This window comes from Maniola jurtina, chromosome 7, assembly GCF_905333055.1.
Source record: "Maniola jurtina chromosome 7, ilManJurt1.1, whole genome shotgun sequence".
Classification (NCBI taxonomy): domain Eukaryota; kingdom Metazoa; phylum Arthropoda; class Insecta; order Lepidoptera; family Nymphalidae; genus Maniola; species Maniola jurtina.
In genome coordinates, this window is record NC_060035.1 from 11,814,972 (window position 1) to 11,831,549 (window position 16,578).

The 16,578-nt window shown below is 36.6% G+C and overlaps 1 protein-coding gene and 1 long non-coding RNA gene across 2 annotated transcripts in view; one reads left to right on the plus strand and one right to left on the minus strand.

Moving 5' to 3' along the window:
- The window catches only part of LOC123866687 (cardioacceleratory peptide receptor), a 117,712-nt gene that overhangs the window by 1,690 nt on the left and 99,444 nt on the right, over nt 1-16,578 (plus strand). The window lies entirely within an intron of this gene.
- Nucleotides 1,164-14,301, minus strand: LOC123866688. The gene is made up of 3 exons (XR_006796247.1): nt 14,289-14,301; nt 9,328-9,335; nt 1,164-1,246 (listed from the first exon to the last, which is right to left on the minus strand). It is a non-coding gene; the product is annotated as an uncharacterized LOC123866688 (long non-coding RNA).

The following is a 16,578-nucleotide window of genomic DNA, read 5'->3' on the forward strand; positions in this document are numbered from 1 at the left end:
ATCATGACTAATTTGTATTCCCCTTTCCCCTCCAACTGAGTTTAAAGTAGGTCATGGTTGGAGTAGATACGATAATGAAATGTACTACGGTTGAGCCTATGGCCATTCTGAGTTCAATTCACCCTTTAACGTTAGGCATTTGGTAGGTACCTAGATAATATATTATCATAGAATTCTAAATCATTATCATCACTGTTGTCAACCGATAGAAGCTCGCTGCTAGTTCTCTTATAGCGACTTTGGACCTATCTATCTGGATTGTGTCCAGGCATACCTACATACTCGTCTACAGTTTGGAGTGAAGGAACTCTCGACGATTACAAGGTGGAACCAGTGGGAAATTTTAAATCAAATACTTTGATACCGGGACAGCATGTCGCCAACTTTTAATAACGTAGTAGGTACTCATATAGAACAAGTGTAAATTAAAAATTTATAACCCCCGACAAGTGAAGGTTGCAGTAACTAGAAAAGAGCTGATAACTTTCAAACGGCTGAACCGATTTTCTTGGATTATAGCTAAAAACGCTCTCGATCAAGCCACCTTTCAAACAACAAAAAAACTAACTTAAAATCGGTTCATTAGTTTAGGAGCTACGATGCCACAGACAGATACACACGTCAAACTTATAACACCCTTCTTTTTGGGTCGGAGGTTAAAAATCGCTTAGCATGGTATGGATAGATACAATATATTCATATGTTTTCCATTTTAGCGTGGATGGTACAGTATAACCGCATCTTCCGGTGATAAAGAGAACATACTATCAAGCGAGAAACTTGACCTTTTCAAAAAGAACCCGTAAACCTGACTTAAATGCGATATTTTTGATTTATAAAGAGCAAGTAAACAAGACTTACTTAAAAATAAACGCACAAGCTTTTTAGGGTTCCATACCTCATGATCGAAAATAACGGAACCATTATGCGATCATCTTTGGTGTCTGTCCGACTCCCTGTCAGTCAGTCTATCAGTGTAGCCATGAAGGCCCTTTTTCTGTTAATAAGCTTGAGGTAATAATGTACTAAGCACTAGGCTATCACAAGCCATAGCCAAGTTATTCGGGAAGTCGGGGGTTCGATCCCGACCTCTAACTTTCGGAGTTATGTTCGTTTTAAGAAATTAAATATCATTCGCTTTGATGGTGAAGGAAAACTACTCCTCCTTCACGTTACAGTGACTGATCTGATTTGGCTGGAATAGGGATTGCTTATACCCTGACTTAGCACATAGCCTACTTTTTATCTCAGAGAATAGTTCCAGCAAGATTAAAAAAATCGATGTCTACGCGGTATCATCAAGTTAAGGAATAAATCCGAAATAAATAATTTCAAAGGAGTTTACATACCTATAATAATCACACTAAAATTATAAAGGTGAAAGTTTGTGTGTGTGTGTGTGTGTGTGTGTGGTGTGTGTGTGTTTGTTACTCCTTCACGCAAAAACCACAGGACGGATTTGGTTGAAAATGAAGATTAGCACATAGGCTACTTTTTATCGCGGAAAATCAAAGAGTTCCCACGGGAAAACTTAAATCCACGCGGACGAAGTCGCGGGCGTCAGCTAGTATAAATATAATGTTACAGAACCTAACTGCGCGATTCCAATTTGCACTTGACCATCTTCTCACGTTTTACGGGACTATAAAAAATGTACTTTTGCACATTTCATCGTACAGACGTATTTTAAATTACCAGCCAACGGGCTGGAAGTCCAATTGAGAGATACATTTTTAAAGCCATATTGCATTTTTCGAACACTAAAAATAAAATAAAAGCAATCTACATTATCTGAACAGTAAATATGTCTCGTTCAACTCTCAAGTGAAATAAACAAAGATGTACTCTTTTGATAACCAAATCCGAAATCGATTCGTGAGTCAATAAAATGGAAGTTTAATTAAATTCCACACTGATACTGCTGAATCAAACACAAAATGATCAAAAAGGACCCCGTGGTCCGTAACTAGCAGCGACCAACTTTACACAATTAAAACTATCGAATGCTTAGATGAAGTAGGTATGCCACTTATAATAAGCTATACAGATTTTGTTTTAGTTAGTGCGAAAACATTATGAATAACATGTTGAACCTAAAAGTTTAGAAAACGCATAGTTTTTAGGGTTCCGTACCTCAAAAGGATAAACGGAACTGGAACGGAAAGGATCAGTTTGTTGTCTGTCTGTGTGTACCATACCTACTTACATGAAAAATCTTAGGGCTCATTATAATATTATGTAAGTAACGATGCTTCAAATAAATGAACAAGTGTAAATTAAAAATTTATAGCACCCCCACAAGTGAAGGTTACAGTAATAACTAGAAAAGAGCTGATAACTTTCAAACGGCTGAACCAATTTTCTTGGATTATAGCTAAGAACACTCTCGATCAAGCCACCTTTCAAACAAAAAATGCGAAAGAAGTTGAGAAAATAAGCCAGTACCTACTAATTATGTGGACATCCATTATTTGAGGATGCTAACAGCAGTAAGTTTGTGAAACAGGATGGAAGTATGTAATTAAAGTGGGCTTCAATCGATGTTTGATTACAGACTTCGGACTATCGGGTCTTTAATTACTCATAGACGCCCTAGCCCTTGAGGACTCTCTCCGTCACTCGTTTCATACAATCGTAGTTCCAATTTCATTTGAATACTAAGCAAGCAAAGTCCATGAAATTTTGCAGACATATTCTAGAAACTAATATCTATGTCTGTGGTTTTCCAGATTTCTTTTAAAATATTCGGTTTCAAAGTTACGCGGTCTTAAAAAATTTCATACAAATCTTTGAGCCCTTGTAATTTTAAAACTACATATTTTTAGAAAAATCTAAAACACCACAGACATAGATATTAGTTTCTAAAATATGTCTGCAAAATTTCATGGACTTTGGTTGCTTAATATTCAAATGAAATTGGAACTACGATTGTATGAAACGAGTGACGGAGAGAGCCCTGTTAATTAGACGTCGACTGACGCAGGGTTTGTTTAAACTTCAAACATCATCATAGTTCGAAATACTGAGACGTTGGTGTCCCAAGGTACCAACTTGAATGACAATCTTGCACAGGAAAGCGCAGCGTTGGAAGACAACCTCACAAGGTGAACAAACGACATTAAGGGTAGGGAGCCAGCCGTAGGGAGCCGCTGGATTGAGGCGGTGACCATGACGTGGCGTGTGGGAATCCCTATAAGAGACCTAACTGTCCAACAGTGGGCATCTATCAGTCCATAATAATATTATAAATGCGAAAGCGTGTCTGTCTGTCTGTCGGTCTGTCCGTCTGTCTTTCTGCTACCTTTTCACGGCCTAGCAGTGTAACCAATTCTGACGAAATTTGGTACAGAATTAGCTTATGTCCCGGGACGGACATAGGCTACTTTTCATCCCGGAAAATCAAAGAGTTCCCAGATTCCTAAAAACCCATCCGTTTAACCTATTTGTATGAAATTTGGTACCGAGGTAGCTTCCGTCCCTGTAATTGACATAGGCATAAATTCACGCGGACGAAGTCGCTGGCATCCTCTAGTTGATAATAATTATACTCGTATGATGATTCGTATGCAAGCGTTTGTCACAAAGATAGGTACGTTTTAATTCGTCGCGTGTTGGTATTTTCAAATAATTATGCTCTCGTTTGAAAAATATTAATGCACCAATTCATTGGGCTATGAGCATTAAGCAGTGCCAGTATTTGTGTTAAAAATAGTAAATAAATCAACTCAACAAATTATTCAAATATGTACAGTAAAAGTTTGCCTGCTGAAAAATCAACATTGTAAGGGTGGATCCACATTTGATCTTTTTAACCCCCGACCCAAAACGAGGGGTGTTATAAGTATGACGTGTGTATCTGTGTATCTGTCTGTGGCATCGTAGCTCCTAAACGAATGAACCGATTTTAATTTAGTTTTTTTATTCGAAAGGTGGCTTGATCGAGAGTGTTCTTAGCTATAATCGAAGAAAATCGGTTCAGCCGTTTGAAAGTTATCAGTTCTTTTCTAGTTACTGTAACCTTCACTTGTCGGGGGTGTTATAAATTTTTTATTTACACTTGTGTTACGGTGACAAAGACGCGTAGATCAAGCTTGAATACTTGCTTTAAACGTAGAATCAATAGTTCATCCGATCGGATCAATGATCGATTTTAGCGATCTGCAGTAGGTATTCAATAATTATTTATTTCTATTATTATAAGTCATGACTGTAGTATGGACCTACTAACGGAGTCGTGAAAGCCACTTAACCACTAGTTTAAGATGGTTCAAAGATGTGTGAACTCTACCAATCTGCACTTAGCCAGCGTGTACTAGAGCCAAATCCTTCTCATTCTGAAAGGAGACCCGTGCTCAGTAATGAGTCGGCGACGGGTTGATTGTGATGATGATGATGATGATGATGACTCACGGATCTTGAACCGAGTAACTGACAAAGTATGCGGTGATGAATCTGGAAATAGTTACGATCATCAGTGATGATCTATACTTCCAGCTGTTTGGGCCGTCTCAGGTCGCTGATTGTCACGAGTTGTGCATCCAAACTACCATGATCACGGTGAATCAAGGTGTGGAGCTGTTGTGGGCCTACCCTTATTTTAATTCCGCGCCATCCTAACGTTTTGTTCTAGTTTGTGTTTGCAAATATGCAGATTTTTATTAACGAGTCGCAATTTTCTGACGTTAGGTAAAATTTGCAAACGCTGCTTCCAACGAAGGCTTGCCGGAAAACCATAGCGAAAAAGTTAATTTATTCTAGGTAAATCCCGGAAGAAAATATTCAGTTTTTTTGCAGATTTTCTCGTACGTCTGGGGTTTTTCAAACAGCGGTAGCACTAATGTAAATTTGACGCACTGCAACAAAATTTTCACGACCTTAATAGAGAGAGAGAGAGTTTACATCACCACCAAAGTTATGGACTAAGAGCCAGTGTGTGTCCAACCTTCAGTTATTTTATAAAAGCTAAAAGTTTCTCTGCTTGTTGTCCCCAGCAAGGGGATGAACGATCACCGATTAAGAAGTTTGGATCATGGTGGCTTTGGGAGATAACAGGTAATAAAGGTGTAAAAAATCTTACGTCCAAGTATAAAGTCTATTTTTTTTGTATTTTCTTCCGAATAGTATTAGAATCATGCATTTCCAGAAACAGTGTCGTGGCAACCCCCTGCCAGATGCCCTTAAAGTTTAAAAGTTTAAGTTTAGTTTCGCTTACCGTTCCTCCCTATGTCGGGGACAATACGCAGCGAAACTTTCAGCTTTTATAAAATAATGAAGGCCTGAAAAGTAGGCCTACCTATACTACATGAGTAGATATGTATATCTATACCTTGTATTTGTCATTTAAATACTTAAGTCATCCGGATCAGCCTCATTAATGGGTGTTCCTCAAGGCTCTATCCTAGGTCCCTTCATGTTCTTGGTATATATAAACGATCTACCATATTTTGTCCAAAATACTTGCGATATTGTACTATTTGCTGATGATACGTCTTTGATTTTTAAATTAGATAGAAATGAGAATAATTATGACGATGTAAATAGAGCCATATCGCAGGTCACTCACTGGTTTACTGTTAACAATTTGCTTTTAAATGCAAAGAAAACCAAGTGTGTCGAATTCGCACTGCCCAATACCAAGACGACAAATAACATAAAATTAATGATAAATAATGATATGTTGAAAGTAGAGGAGACCACCGTGTTCCTGGGGATAACTTTAGATGCAAAGCTTCAATGGAACGCCCATATATCAACACTTGCTGGCAAACTCAGCTCTGCTGCTTACGCTGTTAGAAAGATTCGACAGATAACTGACGTGGAAACTGCAAAAATTGTATATTTTGCCTATTTTCACAGTATTATGTCTTACGGAATCTTGCTATGGGGTAAAGCGGCAGATATTGGAAAAATTTTCGTTTTACAAAAAAGGGCAATACGCGCAATTTATAATTTAAAACCGCGCGATTCCCTACGAGAGAAATTTAAGGAAATAGGTATTCTTACAGTAGCTTCTCAATACATTTACAATAATATAATTTTTGTACGACAAAACATCCTCAGCTACAAAAAAATCGGTGATTTCCATGACAGGCCAACTAGAAATCGTAATAAGCTCGCAACTCCTACGCTCCGCCTCAGAAAAGTGGGAAAGTCATTTGTGGGAATGAGTGTAATATTTTATAATAAAATTCCACAGTCGATATTAGACTTGCCTTTACCAAAGTTTAAAAAATCCATTAAAAGTATGCTCCTGGCAAAAGCATATTACACAATCGAAGATTATGTAAATGATAAAAAAGCATGGATTTGACTCGCTCCAGCAATGCGCGGGTCTGCAATTGCTTGTATAGTATAGAATATTATTGTAAATTGCACAATTGAAAAGAGCAACCGCCGAGTTTCTTGCTGGTTCTTCTCGGTAGGAACGGCATTCCGAACCAGTGGTAAATTATTTGACGATTCAAAAGCACTTGTAAAAGTTTATTTGAATAAAAATCTATTCTATTCTATTCTAATCTATTCTATTCTATTCTATTAAAATCATGTAGTAAACCATTTTATATTGTAAATATTATTGTAAATTTCTATTAAGCCTTCATTTTAAAAATTCAGTGTATATCTTGTGTAATGTATATTTTATTTAGGTATAGTATTGCTGTGTACACCTATTAGGGGTTGTCACTTAGATTAGGATCTTTTGTTTTTATGTTTGGACCATTTTTAGTAACAACCTGTTTTGTGTACCTTTTCAATAAATAAATAAATAACAAGTGGTTATATTTATGTAGATTTTATAGGTTTCTCTATTAATTTAAATATTACTTCGCAACGTAAATTACAGGTCCCTGATGTGATTTTCTGATGCTACACACTTTGTTGGCCTACAACAATCTCTAAATTAAATCAAATATGTAGATAAATCTAGTACATACATATTCTCCTTTCCCGTAGGGAGCATTATGTAAGGAATAGAAATAAGCAATACATTTAGACATGTCTTTAGATTGTAGGCACAACAAAATTAGCTCCATTGTTACGAAGTTACAGACGAAGCTTATATAAAGCTGTGGTGATAAAATGAAATCATACATCCGCAGAACACTATAAATAGCGAACACTAAGTACACCTTATTTATTATTATCCTTCTTTTTCTGACCTTAATAAGAATGCGAGTGGTTGGCGTCGCCCTCCCCTAATGCATTAACAGAAACGACACAAAACAAACCCATTGAACACATAGAGTAGGGTCGCCATATTTTCTAGAGACCCTATCGGGACACTGGAAGAAAAAATATTGTTTATCATACATCCGTACTAATATTCGAAAGTGTGTCTGTCTATCTCTGCGTTTGCTAGCTTTTCACTGCCCATCTATTTAATCCATTTTGAAGAAAGGTATAGAGTTAGGTACCTTCCATCCCGGAGATGGACGCTGCTTTTTCCCCGGAAAATTAAATACCTCCATAGGGGTTAAAAAAATCTAAATTGAAATAGACGATCTCACGGATATTATCATAGCTGGCATCTCGGAGACGGATGTAGGATACTTTTATTTTGGAAAAAAGAGTTCCCAAGGGTTTTTAAAAACTTAAATCCACATGGATGAAATTGGGGGTATCATCTAGTAGGTACCTAGGTGAAATAAAACAAAATATTATACAAAAGAGATCTACCAAAGCTCACGTGTCGTTTTAGTCTCAAAAACTTTCATTTTTTTACAGTATTTTTTTTTTGTTTTTCATTCTTGGTTACATATGTATTCCAACATGTGTAAAACATTCTGTTGTAAACAAGCTATGAACTATTGCAGGATTAGGCTGCATCCTGCAATAGTTCATAGATTGTTGGTAGATGGAGCACGGTTGCCTAAAAATGCCTATTCACTCTTGGCTTGAAGGTACCCATATTAAAACTGATCCTGAACGACCCCGGAAGATCGTTCCAAATCCTAACGCTTTGGTTTAGAAACGAGGAAGCAAATCGCTTTATACGAGTCCGAGGAATTTAAGCTCCGTACGAATGCAGACCTGGACGATGCCTTGCGGTGCCTGCTTTGACAAAGGTCCCGATGTATCGGAATAAATGGTAACCCTTGCATAGAGGAAAAAATCTATAATATCTTCTTTACGAACCATTGGTCGGGATAACGACATAACCTGAAACTTATTATTATCATTTATTAGTCACTAGCTTTCACTGGTTGGTAGCTTTGGCAACACATCAGTAAAAGTTCTTGAAAAAAAGTTTAAGTATATTGTTTACTCCCTTCAGTCACGTGGCAGAAAACGACTCACATAATATATTATATTTAAAGGGATGTAATATTGACCGATTTTTTGACACAAAAATCGCGGAATTAAATTTTGCGGACCAGAGATTTAAATATTATGAATTTCTAATCCCCTGCCGGGAATCGACCCCGGGACCTTCCACTGATAAGACCACAGCGCTCACCACTGCGCCAAGGAGGTCCTCAAATCAAAAATTTCCAAATTGGTCCACTCGGGAATTAAACCCGGGATTGCACTTATAAGATATAAGTACACCACACTGCACCAGAGGTGTCTTCTAAAAAGGGAAACGAAGAGATCATACAATTTTCTTCACTTACTTTGTTTCGGAACTAAATGTATTTTATCTGGATGAATTGACTCTCCAACTGCTTTTCCGGTTTCGCTGCCTTGTGCTAAAGTCACGAATCTTGTCACGTCCAATCATTTAGCGAGAAAATCACGTGCCGGCGAAATGCTGCCGTCTTTTAAGTACAATGTCCTGGCTAAAGGCGTGGCGGGATACAACGCGTGATGGCAACGACTCGAACGAGATATTTTAGAGCTCTCGTATGATAAATTATAATTATATTAGCCTAATTATTTCGGCAAGCGCTAGCCTATGTGTAACTTTTGTTTGAAAATTGCGCCAAGATTCTTTGAGGTTTATATAAAAAATCCACAAAAATAGACACTTATCGTGTAATATTTGCTAAATGTATATTTTTGTGGGTTTTCATAGTATTTTGCCAAGTGTTTCGTGGAGGATATGGGCTGAGTAAATTAGGCGAATATGGGCAAGGTTTTTTTATATAGGAAACTGTTTGCTTCATGTTTCACAGTGTGTGGTGTGCAGTGCAAAACTTGATGAAAATTAAATACTTAAAAACATAAGCTTATGTCAAAAAGTATTTGTGAAAATAACAGCAGCTCTACCACATGGATAAAGATTCCGCCCTACCACGGTTAGGTGTACATTTTGTAATTAAGTTGATTAATACATTAAAATTATATGTAAGTATAAGGTTAGTTTTACAAAGCAATATTTAAGCTTACGTACTTTACTTATTGTTCTGCTTTGAAAAAAAAAAGTCGGCGTTACCCTTTATCTGTCAGATTTTTATGTGACTACGTATCTTTTCACAAAGGCGGCATACTTTTCAGTGTGACGTTGTGCCGTGTTGCCGTCCCGTGTCGCGTTTGTCCAAATCTTTAAGCGGACGCTGGACCCTTAACTGATGTAATGCAAATGTTAATTCAGAGAGTTGCCAGAGTAAGACAATTATCCAAATGGAAATGTTCGGGGCAGATGCTGCGTCTCAATCATTCAACTAACGGGGACAATCACAATTTGGTCCGTGGGGACAATGGCCAGCTGTTAGACTACTTCATTATTACCTATTTACTTAATTTTGTGTACTTACCTACTTAATCCGTAAATAAAGCAGATTTCAAACCACTCTCCACACAACATTATCAGAACAAAAGAAATTTTAGAGTAAACGAAATTCGTTACAAAAGTATAACTCTATCCGCCGAAAGAAGGTAGAATAGCAGCTCTCTCTCTGTTACGAAATCCCACACAAATGATAGAGACAAAAATCTCTGTGGGCGCTAACTATTTTGAGTCACCAACCAATCACAAACGAAACTATAAATAAATCTCGAATGTTTTTTGAAAACGCTTTCGAATTGAATTTCGAACGTTATTTGAAAACATGTTTGTGATTGATTAGTCGCTGACTGAAATGAACGCCCACTGAGATTTTTGTCTCTATCATCTGTATGGGATCACATAATAAAGAGAGTGATATATTAACTTTTTACCGCGGATATAGTACCATGGTGGAACAGACCTGCCGCCACCGCGCTGTCCGCGTCGTTTGACAGTTCAGTGTTGATAATAATAATCGTAATAACCTTTGATTGACTGACACTCTCTTGCTATTTATTAGCTACCAAGCACAGTTACAAAGGTTGCATCCATGGAGGTACTAATAATTAAATTGCAGCAACAATACCTAAGATCCAATCAATCAAAAATTTGAATGCAATCATAGTCGATGTCGATTTTAGAAATGTGATGACAACATCGATGTATAAACAATTAGTGCCTTGTTGGAGCTCCACGTAATATTGGTGGGATTTATCTTTACAAAGATTTTTTTGTTAAAAGACACAAATACACTCACGGCTAAGCTTTTAAAATCAGTCACGCACAAAACGAACCCAACCTTGATTATCGAAAGACTCACAAACGGAATGTTTACGCAAAATTCTATCTGGTAAACTTTGATCTCAATAAATAACTCAACTGATTCAATTCCCTAAAAGTTACTGAGATTTATTCACAGTTGTACGAAGTAACAAATTAAAATCGGAAAATTTTGCTACAGGATGAACTTGATGCTATAAATACGAATGCCTACTCGAAGCTGATTTCTTCTTTTAAGATTTTTTCTATCGATTCTGTTTATAGAAAGATTTCCTAGATTTCCAACTATAGAGATCATAAATACGTGTTTATGTTGATTTCTCATTTGCTTGGGTTATTTTTAACCCCCGACCCAAAAAGAGGGGTGTTATAAGTTTGACGTGTGTATCTGTGTATCTGTGTATCTGTGTATCTGTGTATCTGTGTATCTGTGTATCTGTGTATCTGTGTATCTGTCTGTGGCCTCGTAGCGCCTAAACGAATGAACCGATTTTAATTTAGTTTTTTTTGTTTGAAAGGTGGCTTGATCGAGAGTGTTCTTAGCTATAATCCAAAAAAATTGGTTCAGCCGTTTGGAAGTTATCAGCTCTTTTCTGGTTTTCTTATTACTTTTATCCCAGGACCACCAGAGGTTACGTATTTTCTGACACAGGAAATATGTACGATTGAGTAGTGTTAGTAAGTACTAAGAAAGCATGCCTAGCCTACGTGCTAGCTTGCTTAGACGGCCAATTTTCAGGTATCTGATAATCAAGGTACATAAAAACATTACTTACCTCACGTAAATTCGCCAAACTGATTTTTACGTATATTTTAGGCAATATCCTTAAAAATATGTCGCCAATATTCCCAGACACTTCCCGCGTCGGCCGTATTGCTTTGCAGACGCTTTAAAGCTCCCAAAATAAGTAATTACTTAACTGCACGTAAATTCTGATGCTCCATTTTTATATATAACCACCAGTCAACTATTTTAAAACCTTTTACAAGAAGACAGACCGATCCAGAGGGCCAATCATCCCCTAAATTCAATTTTAATGCCTCTGTGGGTTTGAGCGCGAGGGCATCATTATCTACGCGCATGAGACTGAGTAAGACATGTATTAGGATATATTGACTTCTCTCTCACTCTCTTATAGTTTACTTATGTCAATTAATTATTAATATTAAAAAAAATCTGCTAAAAATTAAAAAAATTGGAGAATTTACGTGAGGTAAGTAATGTTTTTATGTACCTTGATTACCTGATACCTGAAAATTGGCCGTCTAAGCAAGCTAGCAGGTCTGTAGGCATGCGTTCTTAGTACATAGTAACACTACTCAATCGTCCACATTTCGTTCGTCAGAAAATACGTGACGGCTGGTGGCCCTGGGATCTTTCACTATTGTAACAGAGGTTCATAATATTATGTCAATTGGCAAATGTTAAGTTGTCAAGATGGACGTTGCCTAGATACATAATTATTTATTTGAAAATAATGTTTTGGAAAACTCCGATACTTTGGATCGTAGGCGCGGAGTTTCTAATTTATAAAATATTATAATCACAGTTAAATGAGAAAACATCAATTCAATTATAATATCCAACAGTCAACCAAAGGCCACGAACAATCAACCCAAACCCAAACCATAGTCAAACTATTTTTAGGGTTCAGTAGGTATCTGTAGAAAAAAAAAAGATGTTGTAGGTAGCCTCGACTGTTGTAGTCGCGTAGGTGTGCATGGCACCATTAAATATCGTAGGAGGCGATGAGGTTGACCGCGCGGCTGAGGTTCCCGCATCGTAGTCGCTTTGTCGCGCAGGTTTGGATGATGCATTAGGCGCACCTTCTTTTTATTTTATCTGCTTGAACTCAGCTTATTTACTTTGACAAAATACGTTTAAAATTCATCATCATCAGGATCAACCCATCGCCGGCTCACTACTGAGCACTAGTCTCATCTCAGAATGAGAAGCTACCACACTGGCCAAGCACGTATTGGCACACCTCACGCACCTTTGAGGGAGCATTATGGCCAACTCTCAAGCATGCAGGTTTCCTGACGGTGTTTTCCTTCACCACTTCGTTGTCTGTCTGTGTGTCATCTTTCAAGAGAATCAAAACTTATAAATTGGGTACTTCCCGTTTACGCAGAATCATGAAAGGTAGGTAGCAATATCTTATAGCCCAAACACTCTACTCCTGTGGCCCAAGTAAAGAGAAAAATCCGACAACTGAATTGTCATTACATAAAAAAAACTTGTACGGAACTCTTCATGTGTGAGGCAGACTCGCACTTGACCGGTTTTTGAAAGTTATGTCAAATAAAAATTTGACATGCAATAACAAACAAAATGAAATACAAGCCACTTTATTCCTTATTTCATCGGGTGAAAGTCGATTTCAATTTAATCGTAGGTATATCTTGAAAAGCGAACTGTTATACGACTACGTAAAATGGGTACATTTTTAAAGCAACGACATGTTAGAAACAGATATTTCGTTTTGGTCGTGTTAAACTATGTGAGTCTTTCAGATAATTCTTGATTTAGTGATGTTCGGTCAAAAATATTTCATGAAACGTATAATTAACATAACATTGATGTTACTTTTGAAGAGACATTAGCTGCCTTATTGGATTTATATTATTATAGAAATTGGGTTTTAGAATTGCACAAATAAACGGTAATTTATGAATAAAGTTTAAAAAGCGTGAAATAAAAATTAAATTAAAAATTTAAAAAACCCCCGACACATAAACCTCTAAAAAGTAAAAAAATAATAGGTAAATATGTATGGGCCCTTTAAGAATAGTATAAATAGTAAAGTTTTTATCCAAGCGTTCGTTGCGTCGGGGGACCGCTAAAGACTATTCTTTCTACAACAGATGACTTTCATAGTTTATCATAGGTAGCGGTCCCCTGGCGCAACGAGCGCTTGGATAAAAACTTTACTATTTATACTATTCTTAAAGGGCCCATACATATTTACCTATTATTTTTTTACTTTTTAGAGGTTTATGTGTCGGGGGTTTTTTAAATTTTTAATTTAATTTTTATTGTACAGAAGTATAACAAGGTGAAGTTCAAAACTATCAACTATATTCCTCTTAGAAACGCTGAATTCAATTGACGTCCCACTCAAAACGATGAAAGAAGAAATTTTTTTAAAGATCAAACTTAGTTGCTGATAAAAATTACTGATTTGAGTAAAAGTATATCTATGTATTTCTTTTCAAAAAACGCCTAAGTAAGCTTCACAGAGTTACACAAACCCACCACAAAGACACAATATAAGTAATTCAAAAAGTTTTCAAAAAACTTGAAAATGGTGCCATATATTTTTTTATTAATTATGTTCAGTGTCACTCGGGATGATGTAAGAAATATGACGATACCCAAACAATCCAAATCTGTTCAGGCATTTAGTAGTTATGGTGGAATACAGAAACTTACATACATACATTAAATATATACATACAGGAACCCTGAAAATATTACACTCCTTTTTTTGGGCAGTCGTGTAATAAAACAGCTGAAATTAGAATCTCCTTTTATGTATCTACTTTTATATCTATATTTTGTCTTATTCGTTTCTTGAACGGAAGGTTTCTGAACTTTAGATTTGTTTGCAAAGATATATTTATTTGTCATGCAAATAAACAGTATTGATCGGACCTTAACTAGGGGAGAGTGAAATAATTTCAAGAGGCCTTAGGTTAATGGACTTTAAAATAAAGAATTAGGAATAATAATAACTGAAAATTATATAAAATAAACTTAAATCAATCAGTGCAAACTCGCGCTAACATGCAAGCATACTTTATTAAGAGTCACTACGCTTAGCAAAATTAGCTAGAGCGCCCGTTTGCCCATCTATCTACTCGTATCTACACTTTTCAACAATCGTAGCAACACCTTTTCAAGCCAGTACCAACACCGGTCCTCCGCCTTTCTTGTTCATCTACTTCTTAGACGTCGGTTTAGTGGACTGAAAGTTCCTCGCTTCGCTTGTCTGCCTTCGCTGCCTACGCAGTATCCGCTCTGAACAGTTGGATATGTCTACTTCAGCGCATTATCTTCACTCAACGGTTCTTCGACAGACATGATGTTCTATATCACTTTAGTTTACTAATCTTTTAGAGTATGTCAGTAACATCTAATACGAATGTCCTTGTTCCGGGGTTGTTTCTCAGAGCTCGTACATAGCCCGCTCCATAGTGCACTGAGTAACTTTGAAATTGTCGGCTATGTGGGAGTCCACGTTTTCGAAATAAGTTTTAAATAGAGTGAAAGTATAATATCGAACAAAGGTACTACGAAACAAATGCTTCAAAAGGGGCGATTTTATAATATACTGAAATAGAATTTTATTCATCGTAAATTACTTCGTCTAGTGCAGAATTTAATAACATTGTTCGAACCAGCACACTTTGGCTTCAACTTTGTGTATTTTCGCGTAAAAGATTTAAGGAACTCATTCTTGATAGCAAAATTGGTGCTGTTTTATAATTAACTGTTCTTATTTGGGCAGTTTTCGTTTATTAGAGGGTAATTTTGGGTAAAATAATTTATTTACTTCTAAGAATTGTTCTGGAAATAGATGACTTTAGGCATTTACTAAAATAATTTCTGAAATAAAATAGCTTGCGAGGGTCGATGGCAGAGAGCTGTAATATAAGCTCATGCAGGTGATTTAATATAAACAAAAACTATCAGTCAGTCAGTTTACGGTAAAGAGTCATGAGTTCTTAGACAGATAATTAAATTTTGAGAGACAGTGAAAATCCAACACCTATCTATTAATTCTCGTTAGTTGAATACAATTGTAAAGATGCTACCCCAAAAAAATATCCAGTATTTTTCTTTTTTAACCCCCGACCCAAAAAGAGGGGTGTTATAAGTTTGACGTGTGTATCTGTGTATCTGTCTGTGGCATCGTAGCGCCTAAACGAATGAACCGATTTTAATTTAGTTTTTTTTGTTTGAAAGGTGGCTTGATCGAGAGTGTTCTTAGCTATAATCTAAAAATATTGGTTCAGCCGTTTAAGAGTTATCAGCTCTTTTCTACTTTTCTTGTAGTAAAGAAGGTTAGATAACCGTTAGGTTCATAATATTATATCAATAGACAAATGTCAAGCTGTCAAGATGGACGTTGCCTAAATACATAATTATTTATTTGAAAATGATGTTTTAGAAAACTCAGATACTTTGGATAGTCGGGGGTGTTATAAATTTTTAATTTACACTTGTTATGTCATTAACACCCTTTAATTCTATTTTTACTAGAGCATAAAAATGTTATCGTGGTCAAAAAATTGGGTGTGTAGGAGTGTCCGGATGAGGAAAGGTAAGGATCGGGTGTGCAGGTTACCCTCATTAGATAGACCTTAGGGTCCCAAGGTGTTAGACTGAGGACTTTGCATCGCAAAGTACAGCATTGTAGACCTCCACTAAGTAGTCTAGGAACTAGGGAGTCGCTGTATTCAGGAGTGTGGACGTGGCGTGTGGATCACTCCTTAAGTGGAAGTCCTTACAAGTGTCCAGCAATGGATGTCTATTGGTAGACGATGATAATGGGTGATGATATTGTTGTGATGGTAATGGGTGATGGGGATGTTAATGGGTGATGTCCAGTTAGGCTGAAACCTAGGATCAAACATGAGCTACGCTATGAAAATGGAGCGATTCTATTGGTGGAAAGCTATGCGCTTTGCCCAAAAGGTGTCTCACTAGCCGTAAATTTAATCTGACGGAATTTAAATTAAGAATCACGTCGCGGTATAATGGCAGACTTATTTCAGTCTACCCACCATATGTGGAGAAACTGATTATTGGATAATATAAATGCTAATTCGTATTTTTGGAAGGAGTCGAAAGAGCTGTTTGGGACATGTGTTACTTATATTATTTACTTACAGTTATAAAAGGACTCCAATCATTTACAGAAAGTTAACGTTGTGAATCCATAATAATTTTGAGGACAAGGCGAAAAATGAGCTTAGAGTAAAATAATGATAAATTCAAGGGCGTATATCTGCTAGAAATAGGGTTGCATATTATGACGAATCTATTAGATTTAACTTTGGAATTGAAAATTGATGGCGGGTTT